The sequence below is a fragment of the Arachis hypogaea genome, chromosome 16, assembly GCF_003086295.3.
Source record: "Arachis hypogaea cultivar Tifrunner chromosome 16, arahy.Tifrunner.gnm2.J5K5, whole genome shotgun sequence".
Classification (NCBI taxonomy): Eukaryota; Viridiplantae; Streptophyta; class Magnoliopsida; order Fabales; family Fabaceae; genus Arachis; species Arachis hypogaea.
Window position 1 is genome coordinate 86364414 of NC_092051.1, and position 24226 is coordinate 86388639.

General features: G+C 38.6%; 1 non-coding gene across 1 annotated transcript; it reads right to left on the minus strand.

Annotated features, from left to right (window-relative positions):
- Positions 1 to 22254: 22254 nt before the first annotated feature.
- On the minus strand, positions 22255 to 22362 carry LOC112760972 (small nucleolar RNA R71). The gene has a single exon (XR_003181384.1). It is a non-coding gene; the product is annotated as a small nucleolar RNA R71 (small nucleolar RNA).
- Positions 22363 to 24226: the final 1864 nt, after the last annotated feature.

Consider the following 24226-nt stretch of genomic DNA (forward strand, 5'->3'; position numbering starts at 1 on the left):
AACCGACAGATGAATAGCCATGCCGTGACAGGGTGCGTTGACCATTTTCACTGAGAGGATAAGATGAAGCCATTGACAAGGGTGACGCCTCTAGACGATTAGCCGTGCCGTGACAGGGCATTGGATCATTTTCCCGACAGATGACCGAAAGTAGCCATTGACAGCGGTGATGTATCACATAAAGCCAGCCATGGAAAGGAGTAAGACTGATTGGATGAAGATAGCAGGAAAGCAGAGGTTCAGAGGAATGAAAGCATCTCCATTCGCTTATCTGAAATTCTCACAAATGAATTATGATGACAAGTCATCTTAGCCTAGTTTCACTAGCCTTTTTCTTATGTTTTCATTGGAATTATGCACTTTCTTGAGCCATAAGCAAGCCAATTGGGTAGATTTTCATGCTTCCTTTGATTTAATCAACCATAGATGAATTAATGCAATTTCATGAGGTTTTATGCTATAATTGTCACATATTATGAAAGAATGAATATCTCATGATTTTGAGCATAGCTTTGATGTGTTTGGTTGATTAATGATAGGTGAAGAAAGCTTGGAGAAAGGTTGAAGCAAGAAGGAATGGCTAGGAGGAAGAGAGGACAAAAAGTTTGAGCAAAAGTTTGCCTCAAACTTTAGCTCAAACTTTTGGATTAATTGAAAACGAACCAGGGAGCAAAAAGCTTGACCAAAAGTTTGCCTCAAACTTTTGGGCAAACTTTTGGGCAAAAAGCTGGAGCAAAAGTTTGCCTCAAACTTTTGTGCAAACTTTTGGGCAAAAAGCTTGAGCAAAAGTTTTCCTCAAACTTTTTGGCAAACTTTTGGCATCACAAATCAACACCCTGGAGAGCAAAAGTTTGCGCCAACGTTTGCCTCAAACTTTTTGGCAAACGTTGGCGCATGAACAACACACCCTGGAGAGCAAAAGTTTGTGCCAACGTTTGCCTCTAACTTTTTGGCAAACGTTGGCGCCATGAGTGTGCAAGGGGAGGCCAACGTTTGAGCAAAAGTTTGACCCCAAACTTTTGCCCCAACGTCGGTATCAGCAAAAGAGGGTGGCTGATGTGAAAAGTTTGAGTAAAAGTTTGCCTCAAACTTTTACTCAAACTTTTACTCAAGCTTTCATGATTCCAAACCCGGTTCAATTCGGTTCTTCTCCAAACTCCAAGAGCAATCAACCAAGGCCTCTATCAACCCAATTCTATCAAGAGCAAAGGCCCAATTGAAGGCTTGAAGACCATTTGAAGAAAGTGTATAAATAGCATAGGATTTAAGTTTTTCGGGGAGTTTTTTTTCCTGGAAGTTTTTCAGAGAGCTTTCCCTTTTAGTTTTCATAGAGAGTTTTCGGAAAGCTTTTGGTGTTGAGTGAATTTTAATTTCTAAGTCTTGGGGAAGGAGAATTGAATTCCCTTCCTCTTAGTTTTCTTGCTTTCAATTTCAATTACAATTGTCTTGGATCTTGGGTTGGAGAATTGAAGGAATTCTGTTTCAATTTCATTCTGAGATCTCTTTGTTTCTTTACTGCACAATTGAATTTAAATTTCTGTTAATTGCTTCTTCATCTACTTTCTCTGCAATTTACATTTCCTTTGCAATTGTTCTTATTGGATCTAGGAAGGCATTGAGATCTAGACTTGGTTATCTAGTCTCTTGGGTCCTGAGATCTGAATTATCATTTTCAATTCTCTGTTCACTGCTTTCAAGCTCATTTACATTTCTGTTTTAAGATCCGGTTCAATTCAAGTCATCCTTTACTTCTCTGCTTGTTGCAATTTTACTTTTCCTTTTTTAATTTCTGCAAATTCAATTCCCAATTCCCTTTACAATTCAAGCCATTTACATTTCTTGCACTTTAAGATTCTGCAATTTACATTTCTTGCATTCTAAGTTTCTGCCATTTAATTTCTTGTTCTTTAAGATTCAGCATTTTAAATTTCAGTTCTCTTTACTTTCATGCAATTTACCCATTCCCTTTACTTTCCATGCAATTTAAATTTTATAATCACAAATCTCTCAACCAAATCTGATTCGCTTGACTAAATCAACCACTAAACTAAAATTGCTCAATCCTTCAATCCCTGTGGGATCGACCTCACTCCCGTGAGTTATTATTGCTTGATGCGACCCGGTGCACTTGCCGGTTAGATTTGTGTGTTTGGAATTCGTTTTCCAAAAATACACATCAAGTTTTTGGCGCCGTTGCCGGGGATTGATTAGATTGACAATGATTAAGTGAGGTGGTGATCTAGATCAAGCACTTTTTCTTTATTTTTCTCTAATTTTGACTAACCTACTAACTGTTTGAATTTTTGCTTAAGCTAACTAAAACTTCATTCTAGCAGTAGATTGAAGTGTCACTGGTTTGAGTGTTTCTTATGTTCTGCTTGTATGTCAGGTACAAGAAGAACCACACCCACCTTTCATGAACAAGACGAAAGAACTCTCAGGAGGTTAAGAAGAGCTGAAAGAGGGAAAAATATTGTTGGAGAAGAGGAATCAGAAGAAGAATTCCAAGATATGGAGGAACATTCAACCAATCCACCTGGTGGAGCAGACAATAACAACAACAACCCACCCGAGAGGAGAGTTTTGGCCTCCTATACCTTTGCAAATGCTAGACATTGTGGAAGCAGCATTCTCACCCCTAATGTCAATGCAAATAACTTTGAATTGAAGCCACAACTCATTACATTGGTCCAAAACAACTGCTCGTTTGGGGGAGGACCATTGGAGGATCCAAATCAACATCTATCTACCTTCTTAAGGATTTGTGACACTGTCAAGTCCAATGGCGTGAATCCTGAGACCTACAAGCTTCTGCTGTTCCCGTTCTCATTAAGGGACAAGGCCGCACAATGGCTTGAAACTTTTCCTCAAGGAAGCATCACTAGCTGGGATGATTTGGTGACTAAATTTCTAGCCAAATTCTATCCACCTCAAAGAGTCATCAGGCTGAAAACTGAGGTGTAAACATTCACACAATTGGATGCTGAAAATCTGTATGAAGCATGGGAGAGATACAAGGCTCTGCTGAGGAAATGTCCACCAGAAATGTTCACTGAGTGGGACAAGCTACATAACTTCTATGAAGGACTCACTCTAAAGGCTCAAGAATCACTTGACCACTCAGCTGGAGGATCATTGCAACTGATGAAAACAGCAGAAGAAGCTCAAAATCTTATTGACATGGTGGCCAACAATCAATATTTCTTTGCTCACCAAAGAAATCGCCAACCATCACAAAGGAGAGGAGTAATGGAGCTAGAAGGAGTGGACTCAATCTTGGCTCAAAACAAGATGATGCAGCAGCAAATTCAACAACAATTTGAGCAAATGGCCAAGAGGATTGATAGCCTCCAAGTTGCAGCAGTTAACACAAGCCAACCATCATCCACATGGGGGCAAAATGAAGAAACTCAAGAAGAACAACAACAAGAGCAAGTACAGTATATGCACAACCAAGGACCAAATGAAGTGTATGGTGATACATACAATCCATCCTGGAAGAACCACCCAAACCTCAGATGGGGAGGTAATCACACCCAAAACCAACAATCATGGCAGAGGAACTCAAACCAAAACAACCCAAGAAGCAACCAAAATCACAACCAGCAGCAAACTAACCAGAATCCCTATAGAAAACCCCAAAACAACTACCCCAACCCCAACCAATACCAATCCAATAACCAAAATGCCTACCATCCACCACCTGATGACAAGTCATCTTAGCCTAGTTTCACTAGCTTTTTTCTTTTGTTTTCACTTGAATTGTACACTTTCTTGAGCCACAAGTAAGCTAATTTGGGTAGATTTTCATGTTTCCTTTGATTGAATCAACCATGTATGAATTCATGCTATTTCATGAGGTTTTATACTATAATTGTCACATATTATGAAAGAATGAATATCTCATGATTTTAAGCATAGCTTTGATGTGTTTGGTTGATTAATGATAGGTGAAGAAAGCTTGGAGAAAGGTTGAAGCAAGAAGGAATAGCTAGGAGTAAAGAGAAGACAATGGAATAAGTGAAATTGAACCAGGAAGCAAAAAGTTGGACCTAAAGTTAGCCTCAAACTTTTGCATAAACTTTTGGGTGAAAAGTTAGCCCCAACGTTAGCCCCTAACTTTTGGGCTAACGTTGGAACTTGAAAATCACTCCCTGGGCACCAAAAGTTTGTGCCAACGTTAGCCCCTAACTTTGAGGCTAACGTTGGCATGAGAAAAACACTCCCTGGGCACCAAAAGTTTGCGCCAACGTTAGCCCCTAACTTTTGGGCTAACGTTGGCACATGAAAACTACAAGGGGAGGAGCAAAAGTTTGCGCCAACGTTAGCCCCTAACTTTTAGGCTAACGTTGGCGCCACAAGTGCACTAAGGAAGGCCAACGTTGGTGCAAAAGTTAGACCCCTAACTTTTGCACCAACGTGAGTATCAGCAAGATATGGGAGCTGATATGAAAAGTTGGACCAAAAGTTAGACCCTAACTTTTGCTCCAACTTTTGCAAAACTCCAACCCGGTTCATTTGGTTCACTTTGGTTCTTCTCCAAACTCCAAGAGCAATCAACCAAGGCCTCTTCAACCCAATTCCACCAAGAGCAAAGGCCCAACTCAAGGCTTGAAGATCATTTGAAGAAAGTGTATAAATAGGATAGAATTCAAGTTCTTCAGGGAGCTTTCCTTTGGAGTTTTCATAATAGTTTTCGGAGAGCTTTGGATATTGAGTGATCTTTAATTTCTTAGTTTGGGGGAAGGAGAATTCCACTCTCTTCCTCTTCATTTTATTGCTTTCAATTTCAATTGCAATTGTCTTGGATCTTGGGTTGGAGAATTGAAGGAATTCTATTTCAATCTCATCCGAAGATCTCTCTGTTTCTTCTACTGCTTATTGAATTTGATTTCTGTTAATTGCTCTTCATCTACTTTCCTTGCAATTTACAATTCCCTTGCAATTGTTCTTGTTGGATCTAGGAAGGCATTGAGATCTAGACTCGGTTTTCTAGTCTCTGGGTCCTGAGATCTGAACTTTCAATTTCTAATTCTCTGTTTACTGTTTTCATGTTCATTTACTTTTCTGCTTCAAGATCCGATTCAACCCAAACCCTCTTCTACTTCTCTGCTTGATGCAAATTTACTTTTCCTTGTTTAATTTCTGCAAATCCAAGTCCCCAATTACCTTTACAATTCCAGCCGTTTACATTTCTTGCACTTTAAGATTCCGCAATTTACATTTCTTGCATTCTAAGTTTCTGCCATTTAATTTCTTGTTCTTTAAGATTCAGCTCTTTAATTCCCTGTTCTCTTTAATTCCATGCAATTTAATTTCTGCAAATCACAAAACACTCAACCAAATCTTGATTCGCTTGACTAAATCAACCACTAAACTAAAAATTGCTCAATCCTTCAATCCCTGTGGGATCGACCTCACTCCCGTGAGTTTTTATTACTTGATGCGACCCGGTACACTTGCCGGTTAGATTTGTGTGTTTTGGGAGAAATTCACTTTTCCACCAAAATACTCATCAAGTTTTTGGCGCCGTTGCCGGGGATTGATTAGATTGACAATGATTAAGTGAGGTGGTAATCTAGATCAAGCACTTTTTCTTTAATTTTGATTAACCCACTAACTATTTGATTTTTTGCTTAAACTAACTAACACTTCAATCTAGCAGTAGATTGAAGTGTCACTGGTTTTGTGCATTTCTCATGCTCTGCTTGTATGTCAGGTACAAGAAGAACCACACCCAATTTTCATGAACAAGATGAAAGAACTCTCAGGAGGTTAAGAAGAGCTGAAAGAGGGAAAAACATTGTTGGAGAAGAGGAATCAGACGAAGAATTCCAAGAGATGGAGGAACATTCAACCAATCCACCAGGTGGAGCAGACAACAACAATGACAACCCACCCCAGAGGAGAGTTTTGGCTTCCTATACCTTTGCAAATCCTAGACATTGTGGGAGCAGCATCTTGGCTCCAAATGTCAATGCTAACAATTTTGAACTCAAACCACAACTCATCACTTTGGTTCAGAACAATTGCTCTTTTGGTGGAGGACCACTTGAAGACCCACACCAACATTTGTCCACTTTCTTGAGGATATGCAACACTGTCAAAACTAATAGAGTGCCTCCTGAAAGTTACAAACTGATGCTATTCCCATTTTCTCTCAGGGACAAGGCCACTCAATGGTTAGAATCTTTTCCAAGGGACAGCATCAATAACTGGGATGATTTGGTAACCAAGTTTCTTGCCAAGTTTTACCCACCTCAGAGGATTATAAGGTTGAAGGCTGAGGTACAAACATTTACACAAATGGAGGCTGAACCCATCTATGAGGCATGGGAGAGGTACAAGACTCTAATCAGGAAATGTCCCCCTGCCATGTTTAATGAGTGGGAGAAGCTGCAGAACTTCTATGAAGGCTTAACACTGAAATCCCAGGAAGCTTTAGATCATTCAGCTGGAGGTTCCTTGCAACTCATGAAAACTGCAGAAGAGGCTCAAGAACTCATTGATATGGTGGCCAACAACCAATATTTCTTTGCTCATCAAAGAGGCCGCCAACCATCACAAAGGAGAGGAGTAATGGAACTAGAAGGAGTGGATTCAATCCTGGCTCAAAATAAATTAATGCAGCAGCAAATTCAACAACAATTTGAGCAAATGACCAAGAGGATTGATGGCCTCCAAGTTGCAGCAGTTAACACCAGCCAACCATCAGCCACATGGGGGCAAAATGAAGAAATCCAAGAGGAGCAACAGCAGGAACAAGTCCAGTACATGCATTCAAATCCAAATGAATTCTAGGTTTTACCTACAATCCCTCATGGAAAAATCACCCCAACCTCAGATGGGGAGACACTCACAACCAAAACCAACAACCATGGCAGAGGAATTCAAACCAAAACAACCAAAGAAACAACCAAAACTACAACCAGCAGCAGACTAACCAAAACACATACAGAAAACCTCAAAACAACTACCCTAATCTCAACCAGTACCAATCCAACAACCATTCCACCAACCAAAATGTTTACCACCCACAACCCACATCTCACAACCCACCACAAGCACCACCTGAACCTCAAAGACTCACCAACTTAGAGACCTTGATAGAGAAAATGATGAAGCACCAGGAAATAACAAACAAAAACCATGAAGCATCATTAAAGAGCCTAGAGAGGCAGATTGGGCAACTCTCCAAGCAAGTATCTGTTGAGAGACCTTCAAACTCACTGCCCAGTAACACAATCCCAAATCCCAAGGAGGAATGCAAGGCAATACAATTAAGGAGTGGGAGAATATTGATAAGCAACAATGACACTACACAGAAGCAAGCAGAGAGCTTCAAAGAACCAACAGAGGATGAGAAGCAAGCAAAGGACGATGAAGCTAAGGAGCAAGTTGTGATGCCAAACAAAAGCACTGAGAAACTTAAAGAGAAGGACAACCAGCTACATAACTCAAAGAAAGTGGCTCAGGGACAGCAGCAAATAGGAAAGAGCATCACACCTCCACTGCCTTATCCCCAGAGGTTCAACAAAGAGGTTAAAGACCAGCATTTTCACAAATTCCTTGAGATTTTTAAGAAGCTGGAAATCAATATTCCCTTGGCTGAAGCACTTGAGCAAATGCCTCTATATTCCAAGTTTCTGAAGGATCTTATCAACAAGAAAAGAAGTTGGCTTGAGAAGGAAACCGTATTACTCACCGAGGAATGCAGTGCTGTGATTCAACGGGGTATTCCACCAAAACTTAAGGATCCGGGAAGCTTTGTAGTCTCATGCACTATTGGCAAGATAATTCTCAACAAGGCTCTCTGTGACCTGGGTTGCAGCATCAATTTAATGCCTCTCTCAATGATGAAAAAACTTGCAATAGAAGAGCTTAAACCCACCAGGATGTCACTAGTCATGGCTGACAGATCAATCAAGACACCCAGTGGAATTGTGGAGAATCTGCTAGTGAAGGTTGGGGAGTTTATTTTCCCAGAAGATTTTATAATTTTGGATACTGAAGAAGAAGGAAACGACTCAATCATTCTGGGAAGGCCATTTCTACACACAGCAAGGGCCATCATTGATGTAGAAAAAGGAGAAATGATCTTCAGGGTCCATAATGAACAAATGGTCATAAATGTGTTCAAATCAATGCAACACGTTCCTGAGCAAGAGGATTACGTAAGAGTGGATATGATAGACAGTTTGGTGGAAGAAATATTGGAAGAAAATTTTCAAGAGCAAGAAGGAAATCAAGGGGCAACAGAGGAACAAGTGGCTGAGACCTCTACTGAGCCAGATGAAAGACAAGACAAGAAGGAAGATGTACGAAAACAAGAACTGAAACCTTTACCAACCCATCTCAAATATGCATTCCTTGGCACATCGGAAAGCTTCCCAGTGATCATAAATTCATCCCTGACAAAGAAGGAAGAGGGAGAACTTCTTGATGTACTCAAAGCCCACAAAGATGCTTTGGGATGGACCATTGATGACCTGAAAGGTATCAGCCCTGCAGTGTGTATGCATAAAATCCTCTTGGAAGACAATTACAAACCAGTGGTTCAACCTCAAAGGAGACTAAATCCCACAATGAAGGAAGTTGTGCAAAAGGAAGTAAAGAAGTTGTGGAATGCAGGGATAATCTTCCCAATATCTGACAGCCCATGGGTGAGCCCGGTTCAAGTTGTACCAAAAAAAGGAGGAATGACGGTCATCACTAATGAGAAGAATGAGTTGATTCCTACTAGAACAGTGACTGGATGGAGGATGTGCATAGACTATAGAAGGTTGAATGATGCGACCAGAAAGGACCACTTCCCTCTCCCATTCATTGATCAAATGCTGGAAAGGTTGGCCGGCCATGCATATTATTGCTTTTTGGATGGATCTTCTGGGTATAATCAAATCGTGGTGGACCCCAAGGATCAAGAGAAGACTGCTTTTACATGTCCATTTGGAGTCTTTGCATACCGAAGGATGCCCTTTGGGCTTTGCAACACCCCTGCCACATTTCAAAGGTGTATGCTATCCATCTTCTCTGATATGGTCGAAAAGTTTCTAGAGGTCTTCATGGATGACTTCTCTGTTTTTGGTGATAATTTCAATGCTTGCCTAAACCATTTAACCCTTGTCTTGAAACGGTGCCAAAAAACTAATTTGGTTTTAAACTAGGAGAAATGCCATTTCATGGTACCCGAAGGGATTGTTCTTGGCCATAAAGTTTCAAGAAAAGGGATAGAGGTTGATAAGGCAAAGGTTGAGATCATAGAAAAACTCTCTCCACCAATTAATGTGAAATTTGTTAGAAGTTTCTTGGGGCATGCCGGATTTTACAGAAGGTTTATCAAGGACTTTTCAAAAATAGCCAAACCTTTGAGTAATCTGTTAATGCTTGATAACCCTTTTGTTTTTGATGAAAACTGCCAGCATGCCTTTGAAACTTTAAAAAATAGACTCACAACAGCACCAATCATCACACCTCCAGATTGGGAATTACCTTTTGAACTCATGTGTGATGCAAGTGACCTTGCAATTGGTGCTGTACTTGGGCAAAAGAAGGGAAATTTGCATCATGTCATATATTATGCAAGTAAAGTGTTGAATGAGGCCCAAAGAAATTACACCACAACAGAGAAAGAGTTGCTAGCTGTAGTCTATGCATTTGATAAGTTTAGATTATATCTGATAGGATCCAAAGTTGTGGTTTACACTGATCATGCTGCACTTAAGTATTTGATGTCAAAGCAGGATGCTAAACCAAGACTCATCAGGTGGATACTGCTCCTATAAGAATTTGACATTGAGATAAGAGATAGGAAGGGCACTGAAAATCAGGTCGCTGATCATCTGTCGAGGCTACCACATGAAACAAGTCAAAAAGCATCCCAGCCCATAAATGAAAGCTTCCCAGATGAGCACCTTCTGCAGATCCAGCAAGCACCTTGGTTTGCTGACATAGCAAATTACAAAGTGGGAAGGAAGATACCGCAAGAGTTCTCTAAGCAACAAGTGAAGAAGTTGATCAATGAAGCAAGGAAATTTTCATGGGATGAACCCTTCTTGTTCAAGAGATGCTCTGATGGAGTAATCAGAAGGTGTGTTCCTGAAAGTGAAGTGAGGGACATCTTGTGGCATTGTCATGGTTCAGCTTATGGTGGACACTTTGGTCCAGAAAAAAATAGCCGCAAAAATACTGCAGAGTGGCTTCTATTGGCCAACTATCTTCAAGGATGCCAGAGAATATGTACACCAATGTAATGAATGCCAGAAAGCAGGAGGATTAACAAAAATGAATGAGATGCCTCAAAACTTTATCTTAGAATTAGAATTGTTCGATCTATGGGGAATTGATTTCATGGGGCCTTTTCCTCCTTCTTATTCTTTTAGATACATCTTGGTAGCAGTGGAGTATGTCTCAAAGTGGGTGGAAGCCATAGCCACAACCACCTGTGATGCACAGATTGTCCTCCAATTCCTTAAAAAGCACATTTTCACTAGGTATGGAGTGCCCAAGGGTCTTGTTAGTGATGGTGGTAGTCACTTTTGCAACAAACAGATGGAGAAACTCCTCCACAAATATGGAGTAATTCACAAAGTAGCCACACCTTACCATCCTCAGACTAACGGCCAAGCTGAACTTGCAAATAGGGAATTAAAGAAGATCCTAGAGAAAACAGTGGGAATCACAAGAAAAGATTGGGCTAGAAAGCTAGAGGATGCATTGTGGGCGTATAGGACAGCTTTTAAAACTCCTATTGGCAAGTCACCTTTTCAGCTATTGTATGGCAAATCCTGCCACCTCCCTATAGAGCTTGAACATAGAGCTTTTTGGGCCACTAAACTCCTCAACCTTGATCCCCGAGCTGCAGGAGAAAAAAGGTTGTTACAACTAAATGAGTTGGATGAATTTAGACTAGAAGCTTATGAAAGTGCTAAGATATACAAGGAGAGAGCTAAGAAGTGGCATGACAAGAAGATCACAAAGAAGGAATTCAAGCCAGGACAGCAAGTGCTCCTGCATAATTCGAAGCTTAAAATTTTCCCTGGCAAACTGAAGTCTAAGTGGACTGGCCCATACTTGGTGACAAAGATTTTTCCCTATGGGAATATTGAACAGCTAGATGAGGCAACAAAGAATCAATTCACAGTAAATGGTCACAGAGCAAAGCTGTATTTAGGAGGACAATGGGATAAGGAAAAAGAGGTTCAACACCTACAGCCCTCTTAAAAAGAATTGAAAGATGTCAAGCTAGTGACAATAAAAGAGCGCTTGTTGGGAGGCAACCCAACCTGAGGTAGTTTTCTTTTCATAACTTTTTCAATAAGAGTGTTGGATAACTGCTATGTATTGCAAGAAGCTAAGTTTGGTGTTGCACACCAAAAACAATCGAAGGGAGAATGTAGGATGCTAAGTTTGGTGTTCCACCAAAACTTCATTTAAAATTACATTCTAACTTCCTGCACATTGCTAGTTCCAAGCAATCAAACAGATTATTCAAACAACTTAACTGTTTTTGTTTAGTCTCAATTTCATAACCTTTAGCAAGGACACAAAAGTTTGCCCAGAGTTAACCTGTTGAATCAGAAGAAGTAGCAAGGAATTAAGTGTGGGAGTTAACCACCAATTGAAGATACTATGCATCAAGACTCAAAAAGGGGCACAGCAGAAAGAAGAACAAAAGAAATGCAAACCAATAGGTTGTATCTATACTTAACCTTTGCTGTTGAGAAATAATTTTGATTGATGTCTTGTTAAAGTGTTCATTTAGTTCAAACAGATTCAATTTTTTTTTAAAATAAGTAAGCTAGTTTATGTGTGTGCTTGTGTGTTTACTTTCACTTGACAAGAAGCATGTTTTGTCCCCTGCATCTTTAAGTTCAATTAAAGAAATGTTTGAATGTGAGCAAGATAGTCTCTGTTAGATAGAAGTAGAATAAAAGTAAATGGTAGTATGTGTGTGGTTGTATAATAGCTCACTTTTAGTGAATAAAGAGCTAGGATATCTCATTCTAAGTAAAGAGTGGCCTACTGTCTATGAATCTCAATTAAATAAAAAATTCCTTGGTTAGAAAGAAAAACAAAAAGAAAGAAAGAAAAGAGATAGCCAAAAAGTGGCAGAACAAAAGGAAACAAAAAGAAACAAAGCTGGACACCAATAGCTTGAACTTTAAAATATATGCCTGTGGTGTCTTTGTACTAGGATCTGCTTGGATTAGTAAGCTCTTAGGAGTGCATCAACACTCGGTGACTTGGGTTAACTAATCCGGGATCATCAGCTGAAAGTCCACTATCAAGAGCAACCTAACTACAAGGCATTTAGTAACCCAAAAAGGTGCTGGGCATCAATATTTTAAGAAGGAATGTGAGCCAAGTGTCTATGGTGAATAATGTGTCAAGTATAAAGAAAAGGAGATGAACTTGCTACACATGACACTCAAATAAAGCTTATAAACAAAGTAATAGCCAAGGATAAAGGAATAATGAGAGGTCATAGCAGTATGTTACTTGAATCTTGAAGGAGACTTTCTAGGCCTAGGAGTCAATAAGAAGTGAGTATTTACATATCCACACAAAATCCCATGAACTATCAATAATACTCTGCTAGCATGAACATCCTCTTCCATTTCATTCTTTCTTCTCAATAAATCTTTTCTTGCTTGGGGACAAGCAAGCTTTAAGTTTGGTGTTGTGATGACAAGTCATCTTAGCCTAGTTTCACTAGCTTTTTTCTTTTGTTTTCACTTGAATTGTACACTTTCTTGAGCCACAAGTAAGCTAATTTGGGTAGATTTTCATGTTTCCTTTGATTGAATCAACCATGTATGAATTCATGCTATTTCATGAGGTTTTATACTATAATTGTCACATATTATGAAAGAATGAATATCTCATGATTTTAAGCATAGCTTTGATGTGTTTGGTTGATTAATGATAGGTGAAGAAAGCTTGGAGAAAGGTTGAAGCAAGAAGGAATAGCTAGGAGTAAAGAGAAGACAATGGAATAAGTGAAATTGAACCAGGAAGCAAAAAGCTGGACCTAAAGTTAGCCTCAAACTTTTGCATAAACTTTTGGGTGAAAAGTTAGCCCCAACGTTAGCCCCTAACTTTTGGGCTAACGTTGGAACTTGAAAATCACTCCCTGGGCACCAAAAGTTTGTGCCAACGTTAGCCCCTAACTTTGAGGCTAACGTTGGCATGAGAAAAACACTCCCTGGGCACCAAAAGTTTGCGCCAACGTTAGCCCCTAACTTTTGGGCTAACGTTGGCACATGAAAACTACAAGGGGAGGAGCAAAAGTTTGCGCCAACGTTAGCCCCTAACTTTTAGGCTAACGTTGGCGCCACAAGTGCACTAAGGAAGGCCAACGTTGGTGCAAAAGTTAGACCCCTAACTTTTGCACCAACGTGAGTATCAGCAAGATATGGGAGCTGATATGAAAAGTTGGACCAAAAGTTAGACCCTAACTTTTGCTCCAACTTTTGCAAAACTCCAACCCGGTTCATTTGGTTCACTTTGGTTCTTCTCCAAACTCCAAGAGCAATCAACCAAGGCCTCTTTCAACCCAATTCCACCAAGAGCAAAGGCCCAACTCAAGGCTTGAAGATCATTTGAAGAAAGTGTATAAATAGGATAGAATTCAAGTTCTTCAGGGAGCTTTCCTTTAAAGTTTTCATAATAGTTTTCGGAGAGCTTTGGATATTGAGTGATCTTTAATTTCTTAGTTTGGGGGAAGGAGAATTCCACTCTCTTCCTCTTCATTTTATTGCTTTCAATTTCAATTGCAATTGTCTTGGATCTTGGGTTGGAGAATTGAAGGAATTCTGTTTCAATCTCATCCGAAGATCTCTCTGTTTCTTCTACTGCTTATTGAATTTGATTTCTGTTAATTGCTCTTCATCTACTTTCCTTACAATTTACAATTCCCTTGCAATTGTTCTTGTTGGATCTAGGAAGGCATTGAGATCTAGACTCAGTTTTCTAGTCTCTGGGTCCTGAGATCTGAACTTTCAATTTTTAATTCTCTGTTTACTATTTTCATGTTCATTTACTTTTCTGCTTCAAGATCCGATTCAACCCAAACCCTCTTCTACTTCTCTGCTTGATGCAAATTTACTTTTCCTTGTTTAATTTCTGCAAATCCAAGTCCCCAATTCCCTTTACAATTCCAGCCGTTTACATTTCTTGCACTTTAAGATTCCGCAATTTACATTTCTTGCATTCTAAGTTTCTGCCATTTAATTTCTTGTTCTTTAAGATTCAGCTCTTTAATTCCCTGTTCTCTTTAATTCCATGCAATTTAATTTCTGCAAATCACAAAACACTCAACCAAATCTTGATTCGCTTGACTAAATCAACCACTAAACTAAAAATTGCTCAATCCTTCAATCCCTGTGGGATCGACCTCACTCCCGTGAGTTTTTATTACTTGATGCGACCCGGTACACTTGCCGGTTAGATTTGTGTGTTTTGGGAGAAATTCACTTTTCCACCAAAATACTCATCACCACCCACATCTCACAACCCACCACAAGCATCACCTGAAGCTCAAAGAATCACTAACTTGGAGACCTTGATAGACAAAATGCTGAAACACCAGGAAATGACAACCAAGAATCATGAAGCTTCCCTGAAGAGCCTAGAGAGGCAAATGGGGCAAATCTCCAAGCAGATCTCTATTGAGAGACCTTCAAGCTCTCTGCCAAGTGACACAATTCCAAATCCTAAGGAAGAATGCAAGGCAATACAATTAAGGAGTGGGAGAACATTGATGAGCAATAATGACACTACAAAGAAGCAAGCAGAGAGCAGCAAAAGGCTAATAGAAGATGAGGAGTAAACAAAGGCAGATGAAACCAAGGATCAAGTTGTGATGCCAAACAAGAGCATTGAGAAACTCAAAGAGAAGGACAACCAACCACACGGTTCAAAAGAAGTAACTCAGGGACAGCAGCAAATAGGAAAGAGCATCACACCTCCACTGCCATATCCCCAGAGGTTCAACAAAGAAACTAAGGACCAACATTTTCATAAGTTCCTTGAGACTTTCAAAAAGCTGGAAATCAATATTCCCTTGGCTGAAGCACTTGAGCAAATGCCTCTGTATGCCAAGTTTTTGAAGGAGCTTATCAATAAGAAAAGAAGTTGGGATGAGAAAAAAACCATACTGCTTACTGAGGAATGCAGAGCCTTGATTCAAAAAGGGCTTCCTCCTAAGCTTGAGGACCCAGGGAGCTTTTTGCTACCTTGCACCATTGGGGAATTAACCATCACTAAAGCAATGTGCGATCTAGGAGCAAGTATCAACTTAATACCATCCTCCTTGGTAAAAAAGTTGCATATAGAGGAAGTTAAACTAGTACAGATATCTCTAGAGCTAGTAGATAAGTCAACGGTATACCCCAGGGGTATGATTGAAAACCTTCTAGTCAAGGTGAACAATTTCATATACCCTGCAGATTTTGTGGTTCTAGATTCAGATGGGGATGATGGTGATTCTATTATACTGGGAAGGCCATTCTTGGCCACTGCTAGAGCTATCATAGACATAGAGCAAGGAGAACTAACTCTCAGGATGCATGATGAGAGTGTCACTCTGAAAGTATTACCAGAAGCCCAGTATAGTAATAGGAGGAGGGACTCTATGGAAATTGACAAGGTGATTCACAACAATATCCCAAGGCAGAAGATTGTGCAGAAGGATGAAAAAGTCCAAGAGGATATTGGAGTATTAGCCACTGAAGAGAGAAATCCCCAAGGTAAGTCTACAGCCATAAAAGAAAGATCAACAAAAAAAGGGATGAAACGCAGAAACAAAACAAAAAGGGGTTGGAAGAACAGGAAGATTCCGACAGAGGGGCTTTCCAAAGGTGACAAAGTGCAATTGATATATCAACAACTGGGAGCAAGCCGACAGACTGATGACTATTACAATGTCAGCAACATACTCTCGTTGGAACATGCTGAAATTGAACACCAGAGAACAAAGAGGAGGATCACAGTCAGGGGAGACAAGTTGAGGCACTACAATCCTCAACCACCATAAAAGAAAGCTACAATGTCAAGCTAGTGACAATAAAAGAGCGCTTGATGGGAGGCAACCCAACCTGAGGTAGTTTTCTTTTCATAGCTATTTTAATAAAAAGGTTAATTAATTTTATCTATATTGCAAGAAGCTAAGTTTGGTATTGCACACCAAAACAATCTGAGGGAGAATGAAGGATTCTAAGTTTGGTGTTCCACCAAAATTTCATCATAAAACGTATTCTCACTTTCTGCATAATGCTAGCTTCAAGCATTTAGATAAACTAGTTAACTATTCTGTTGTTTCCTAAGTTTTCAGTTTTATTACTTTTGAAAAAGAAAAAGAGTTTCACACATGGTTAATCTGATGCATGAGAACCATTGGCAAGGTACTAAGTTTGGTGTTCCCACACCAAAGTAAGTTCAAAAGCCCACAAATAAATCATGCATGCTAACCATTTTTCAAGTGCTTTGGGAACAAGCAACTTTCAATATCATTGCAGAGTGTCATACAAGCTTTTGGAAAGATTAAGCACCATCACCCAAAGAAATGAAAGAGGAATGCTAAAACCAGCAATGAGGATGATGAGGAGGAGGACAGCAAGTAGATTCCAAAAGGTTGTATTGTTCAGTGATTGTTTTATATCAGATACTGCTACGATTGAAAGTGATATAATACCCCTGCTTGTCTGCATAGTATAGTTTTTCTGTAATTCAATAATTAAGATGCTTGATTATTCACAACACTACACTCTTCACACTTGTTTGCACTCAACATTTCAAAAATGCATCACATGAAAGTTCTTTGAAAAGAAGGATTGAGGAATCAAACAATTTTGAGGCAAGCAAAAGATTAGGAGAAGTGGTGGTTCTAGTTGTATGATTATGTATTGAGGTTGCATGCTTGTGAAAACTTGCATGGGAGCTCATAGGCAGGACATGAAGTTCAAAGAAGTATTGTGGAGATTCTCAAAAATCTATTGATCCAAGAAGCAGCAAACAAAACAAAAGAAAATAAAGAAAATACAAAAGCAAAAAGAACATGGCCCAAGGCTCTGAGCATCAATTACTAGGCAGAAAAAGAAAGAAGAAACAAAACTCAAAGAGTTATTAGCCTAGTAAATGCTTGTGGTTGAGTTGTGTCAAAGAAAGAGGCTTGAGCAAGTAAATCCTTAGGGGTGCTTTAACACCTAATACCTTAAAACCAACTGGTTTAGGAGTATTGATTGAAAGCTTATCTAAAGAGCCTCTTTGAGACATGACACTTAGAGTCGAGGCCAAAGCACAGAAACTATAAGCTGCTTCAAGGTGTTTACATATAAAGAGATCTCTATGATACCATTTGGATGAAAATCCTAAGACCTAAGACTCCCAATATGTGAGGACTAGTGAGCACTGAAGCCCTTGCATGAGCATATGATTTAGAGTTTACCCCACTGTCACTTATCACTTCACTCACAGGACTTTACAAGTTGTTCTTCAATCCGTCTTAATTGAAAGAACCTATGAGCATAATTCATTTCTTTCTTGGGGACAAGCAAGCTTTAAGTTTGGTGTTGTGATGACAAGTCATCTTAGCCTAGTTTCACTAGCCTTTTTCTTATGTTTTCATTGGAATTATGCACTTTCTTGAGCCATAAGCAAGCCAATTGGGTAGATTTTCATGCTTCCTTTGATTTAATCAACCATAGATGAATTAATGCAATTTCATGAGGTTTTATGCTATAATTGTCACATATTATGAAAGAATGAATATCTCATGATTTTGAGCATAGCTTTGATGTGTTTGGTTGATTAATGATAGGTGAAGAAAGCTTGGAGAAAGGTTGAAGCAAGAAGGAATGGCTAGGAGGAAGAGAGGACAAAAAGTTTGAGCAAAAGTTTGCCTCAAACTTTAGCTCAAACTTTTGGATTAATTGAAAACGAACCAGGGAGCAAAAAGCTTGACCAAAAGTTTGCCTCAAACTTTTGGGCAAACTTTTGGGCAAAAAGCTGGAGCAAAAGTTTGCCTCAAACTTTTGTGCAAACTTTTGGGCAAAAAGCTTGAGCAAAAGTTTGCCTCAAACTTTTTGGCAAACTTTTGGCATCACAAATCAACACCCTGGAGAGCAAAAGTTTGCGCCAACGTTTGCCTCAAACTTTTTGGCAAACGTTGGCGCATGAACAACACACCCTGGAGAGCAAAAGTTTGTGCCAACGTTTGCCTCTAACTTTTTGGCAAACGTTGGCGCCATGAGTGTGCAAGGGGAGGCCAACGTTTGAGCAAAAGTTTGACCCCAAACTTTTGCCCCAACGTCGGTATCAGCAAAAGAGGGTGGCTGATGTGAAAAGTTTGAGTAAAAGTTTGCCTCAAACTTTTACTCAAACTTTTACTCAAGCTTTCATGATTCCAAACCCGGTTCAATTCGGTTCTTCTCCAAACTCCAAGAGCAATCAACCAAGGCCTCTATCAACCCAATTCTATCAAGAGCAAAGGCCCAATTGAAGGCTTGAAGACCATTTGAAGAAAGTGTATAAATAGCATAGGATTTAAGTTTTTCGGGGAGTTTTTTTTCCTGGAAGTTTTTCAGAGAGCTTTCCCTTTTAGTTTTCATAGAGAGTTTTCGGAAAGCTTTTGGTGTTGAGTGAATTTTAATTTCTAAGTCTTGGGGAAGGAGAATTGAATTCCCTTCCTCTTAGTTTTCTTGCTTTCAATTTCAATTACAATTGTCTTGGATCTTGGGTTGGAGAATTGAAGGAATTCTGTTTCAATTTCATCCTAAGACCTCTTTGTTTCTTTACTGCACAATTGAATTTAAATTTCTGTTAATTGCTTCTTCATCTACTTTCTCTGCAATTTACATTTCCTTTGCAATTGTTCTTGTTGGATCTAGGAAGGCATTGAGATCTAGACTTGGTTATCTAGTCTCTTGGGTCCTGAGATCTGAATTATCATTTTCAATTCTCTGTTCACTGCTTTCAAGCTCATTTACATTTCTGTTTTAAGATCCGGTTCAATTCAAGTCATCCTTTACTTCTCTGCTTGTTGCAATTTTACTTTTCCTTGTTTAATTTCTACAAATCCAATTCCCAATTCCCTTTACAATTCAAGCCATTTACATTTCTTGTACTTTAAGATTCTGCAATTTATATTTCTTGCGTTCTAAGTTTCTGCCATTTAATTTCTTGTTCTTTAAGATTCAGCACTTTAAGTTTCAGTTCTCTTTACTTTCTTACAATTTACCCATTCCCTTTACTTTCCATGCAATTTAAATTTTATAATCACAAATCTCTCAACCAAATCTTGATTCGCTTGACTAAATCAACCACTAAACTAAAATTGCTCAATCCTTCAATCCCTGTGGGATCGACCTCACTCCCGTGAGTTATTATTACTTGATGCGACCCGGTGCACTTGCCGGTTAGATTTGTGTGTTTGGAATTCGTTTTCCAAAAATACACATCAAATTACATAAGTATTTCTATCCCTATTCTATTAATTATTATTCGAAAACACCATTATCAATTTATATCTGCCTAACTGAGATTTGCAAGGTGACCATAGCTTGCTTCATACCAGCAATCTCTGTGGGATTCGACCCTTACTCACGTAAGGTATTACTTGGACGACCCAGTGCACTTGCTGGTTAGTTACACGGAGTTGTGAACCATGGTCTTGGCATCATGTTTTTGGCGCCATTTCCAGGGAAAGAAAGAGCAATGAATTTTACATAATTAAAGTGTAATCATGATTCCGCGTACCAAGTTTTTGGCGCCGTTGCCGGGGATTGTTCGAGTTTGGACAACTGACGGTTCATCTTGTTGCTCAGATTAGGTAATTTTCTTTTTGTTTTCTTTTCCAAAATTTTTCAAAAATCTTTTAAAAATTTTCCTTTTGTTTTCGAAAAAAAAAATAATAATAAATATAATGTTTTCAAAAATAAATTATTCTATGGCTTCAAAACTTTTAAGAATGAATTCTAGTGTTTCATGAAGCATGTGAAGCCTGGCTGGCTGTAAAGCCATGACTAAATTCTTTTGGACTGAGGCTTCCAACAATCAGCTGTTATACGACTGTAGGGTATGTCAGGCATGTCATGTTTGAATTACATGCTGAAGCTTGGCTGGCCATTGGCCATGTCTAGTGTTTTGGACCGGAGCTTTCATTGAAAGCTTGACTGGCTAGTGAGCCATGTCTAATTCCTGGACTGAAGCTTTAGACTAACATGGCAAGATTCCTGGAATTCATATCAAAAATTTTGGAATCCTTATTTTTCTTTCTTTCTAAATAATTTTCGAAAAATATAAAATAAAAATCCAAAAAAAATTAGAAAATCATAAAAATCAAAAAATATTTTGTGTTTCTTGTTTGAGTCTTGAGTCATATCATAAGTTTGGTGTCACTTGCATATGCATCTTGCATTTTTCGAAAATATCATGCATTCATAGTGTTCTTCATGATCTTCAAGTTGTTCTTGGTAAGTCTTCTTGTTTGATCTTGATGTTTTCATGTTTTGTGTCTTTTCTTGTTTTACATGTGCATTTTTCGTTTCTTAGAGTCTAAACATGAAAGATTTCTAAGTTTGGTGTCTTACATGTTTTCTTTGCATAAAAAATTTTTCAAAAATATTTTCTTGATGTTCATCTTGACATTCAAAGTGTTCTTGGTGTTCATCTTGACATTCATATCATTCATGCATGCATTCATTGTGTTGATTCAAAATTTTCATGCATTGAGTCTTTTTGTTGTTTTTCTCTCTCATCATAAAAATTCAAAAATCAAAAAAATATCTTTCCCTTTTTCTCTTATCAAATTCAAAAATTTGGATTGACTTTTTCAAAAATTTTTAAAATAAAATTGTTTCTCATGAGTCAAATCAAATTTTCAATTTGAAAATCTTATCTTTTTCAAAATCTTTTTCAAAAATCAAATCTTTTTCAAAATTCTTAGTTATTTTCGAAAATTCCAAAAATATTTTTCAAAAATCTTTTTCTTATTTTTATATCAAATTTTTGAAAATAACATAATCAATTAATGTTTTGATTCAAAAATTTGAAGTTTGTTACTCGCTTGTTAAGAAAGATTCAAACTTTAAGTTCTAGAATCATATCTTGTAATTTCTTATGAATCAAGTCATTAATTGAGATTTTAAAAATCAAATCTTTTTCAAAAACTAATTCCTATCATATCTTTTCAAAAATATCTTCTCATCTTATCTTTTTCAAAAATTTGATTTCAAAATATCTTCTCTAACTTCCTAACTTCTTATCTTTTCAAAATTGATTTTCAAATTTGTTTCAACTAACTAACTAACTTTTTGTTTGTTTCTTAACTTTTTCAAAACTACCTAACTAACTCTCTCTCTCTCATTTTCGAAAATATCTCCCCCCTTTTTCAAAATTTCTTTTTAATTTATTAATTATTTTAGTTCTTAAATCTTAATTTTCAAAAATTACTAACATTTTTCAAAAACTATTTTCAAAAATCACTAACTCTTTCTCAAAAATTATTTTCGAAAATTCCTTCTCTCTCATCTTATTCTATTTATTTATTCATCTACTAACATCTCATCTCACATCTCAACCCTCCTCACAGTTGTGTTTCTTTCATTATATTACATTCTTTGTCTCCCCCTCTTCTTCTACTCATACAGGGATCCCTATACTGTGGTATAAAGGATTTCTATTATTATTATTATCTTTCTATGCCCTCTTCTTTGTCATATGAGCAGGAGCAAGGATAAGAACATTCTTGTGGAAGCAGATCCAAAACCTGAAAGGACTCTAAAAAGGAAACTAAGAGAAGCTAAATTACAATAATCCAGAGATAACCTTTCAGAAATTTTCGAACAAGAAGAGGAGATGGCAGCCGAAAATAATGATAATGTAAGGAAGATGCTTGGTGACTTTACTGCACCTAATTCCAATTTACATGGAAGAAGCATCTCCATTCCTGCCATTGGAGCAAACAACTTTGAGCTGAAACCTCAATTAGTTTCTCTGATGCAGTAGAACTGCAAGTTTCATGGACTTCCATCTGATGATCCTTTTCAGTTCTTAACTGAATTCTTGCAGATATGTGATACTGTTAAGACTAATGGAGTAGATCCTGAAGTCTACAGGCTCATGCTTTTCCCTTTTGCTGTAAGAGACAGAGCTAGATTATGGTTGGATTCTCAACCCAGAGACAGCCTGAACTCTTGGGATAAGCTGGTCACGGCTTTCTTAGCCAAGTACTTTCCTCCTCAAAAGCTGAGCAAGCTTAGAGCTGATGTTCAAACCTTCAGACAGAAAGAAGGTGAATCCCTCTATGAAGCTTGGGAAAGATACAAACAGTTGACCAAAAAGTGTCCTTCTGACATGCTTTCAGAATGGACCATCCTGGATATATTCTATGATGGTTTATCTGAGTTATCTAAGATGTCATGGGATACTTCTGCACGTGGATCCATTCACCTAAAGAAAACGCCTGCAGAAGCTCAAGAACTCATTGACATGGTTGCTAATAACGAGTTCATGTACACTTCTGAAAGGAATCCTGTGAGCAATGGGACGCCTATGAAGAAGGGAGTTCTTGAAGTTGATACTCTGAATGCCATATTGGCTCAGAATAAAATATTGACTCACCAAGTCAATATGATCTCTCAGAGTCTGCATGGAATGCAAGCTGCATCCAACAGTACTCGAGAGGCATCTTCTGAAGAAGAAGCTTATGATCCTAAAAACCCTGCAATAGCAGAGGTAAATTATTTAGGTGAACCTTATGGAAACACCTATAACTCATCATGGAGAAATCATCCAAATTTCTCATGGAAGGATCAAAAGCCTCAACAAGGCTTTAATAATGGTGGAAGAAACAGGTTTAACAATAATAAACCTTTTCCACCATCCACTCAGCAACAGACAGAGGACTCTGAACAAAATACTTCTAATTTGGCAAACTTAGTCTCTGATCTGTCCAAGGCCACTGTGAGTTTCATGAATGAAACAAGGTCTTCCATTAGAAATTTGGAAGCACAAGTGGGCCAGCTGAGTAAAAGGATCACTGAAATCCCTCCCAGTACTCTCCCAAGCAATACAGAAGAGAACCCAAAAGGAGAGTGCAAGGCCATTGACATAAGCACCATGGCCGAACCTACAAGGGGAGTGGAGGACGTGAATCCCAAGGAGGAAGACCTCCTGGGACGTCCAGTGATCAATAAGGAGCTTCCCTCTGAGGAACCAAAGGACTCTGAGGCTCATCTAGAGACCATAGAGATTCCATTGAACCTCCTTATGCCCTTCATAAGCTCTGATGAGTATTCCTCTTCTGAAGAGAATGAGGATGTTACTGAAGAGCAAACTGCCAAGTTTCTTGGTGCAATCATGAAGCTGAATGCTAAATTATTTGGCATTGATACTTGGGAAGTTGAACCTCCCTTGTTCATCAATGAACTAAGTGATCTGGATCAACTAACATTGCCTCAGAAGAGACAGGATCCTGGAAAGTTCATAATACCTTGTACCATAGGCACCATGATCTTTATAGCTCTGTGTGACCTTGGTTCAGGAATAAACCTCATGCCCCTCTCTGTAATAGAGAAACTGGGAATCTATGGGGTGCAAGCTGCTAAAATCTCATTAGAGATGGCAGACAGTTCAAGAAAACAGGCTTATGGACAAGTAGAGGACGTGTTAGTAAAGGTTGAAGGCCTTTACATCCCTGCTGATTTCATAGTCCTGGATACTGGAAAGGAAGAGGATGAATCCATCATCCTAGGAAGACCTTTCCTGGCCACAGCAAGAGCTGTGATTGATGTTGACAGAGGTGAAATAGTCCTTCAATGGAATAAGGACTCCCTTGTGTTTAAAACTCAAGGATCTCCCTCTGCAACCATGGAGAGGAAGCAGAAAAAGCTTCTCTCAAAGCAGAGTCAACCAGAGCCCCCACAGTCAAACTCTAAGTTTGGTGTTGGGAGGCCACAACCAAACTCTAAGTTTGGTGTTGAACTCCCATATCCAAACTCTAAGTTTGGTGTTGGAGAGTCTCAACAAAGCTCTGCACATCTGTGAGGCTCCATGAGAGCCCACTGTCAAGCTATTGATATTAAAGAAGCGCTTGTTGGGAGGCAACCCAATTTTTATTTATCTAACTATATTTTTCTTAGTTATATGTCTTTGTAGGTTCATGATCATGTGGAGTCACAAAATAAATATAAAAATTGAAAACGGAATCAAAAATAGCAGAAGA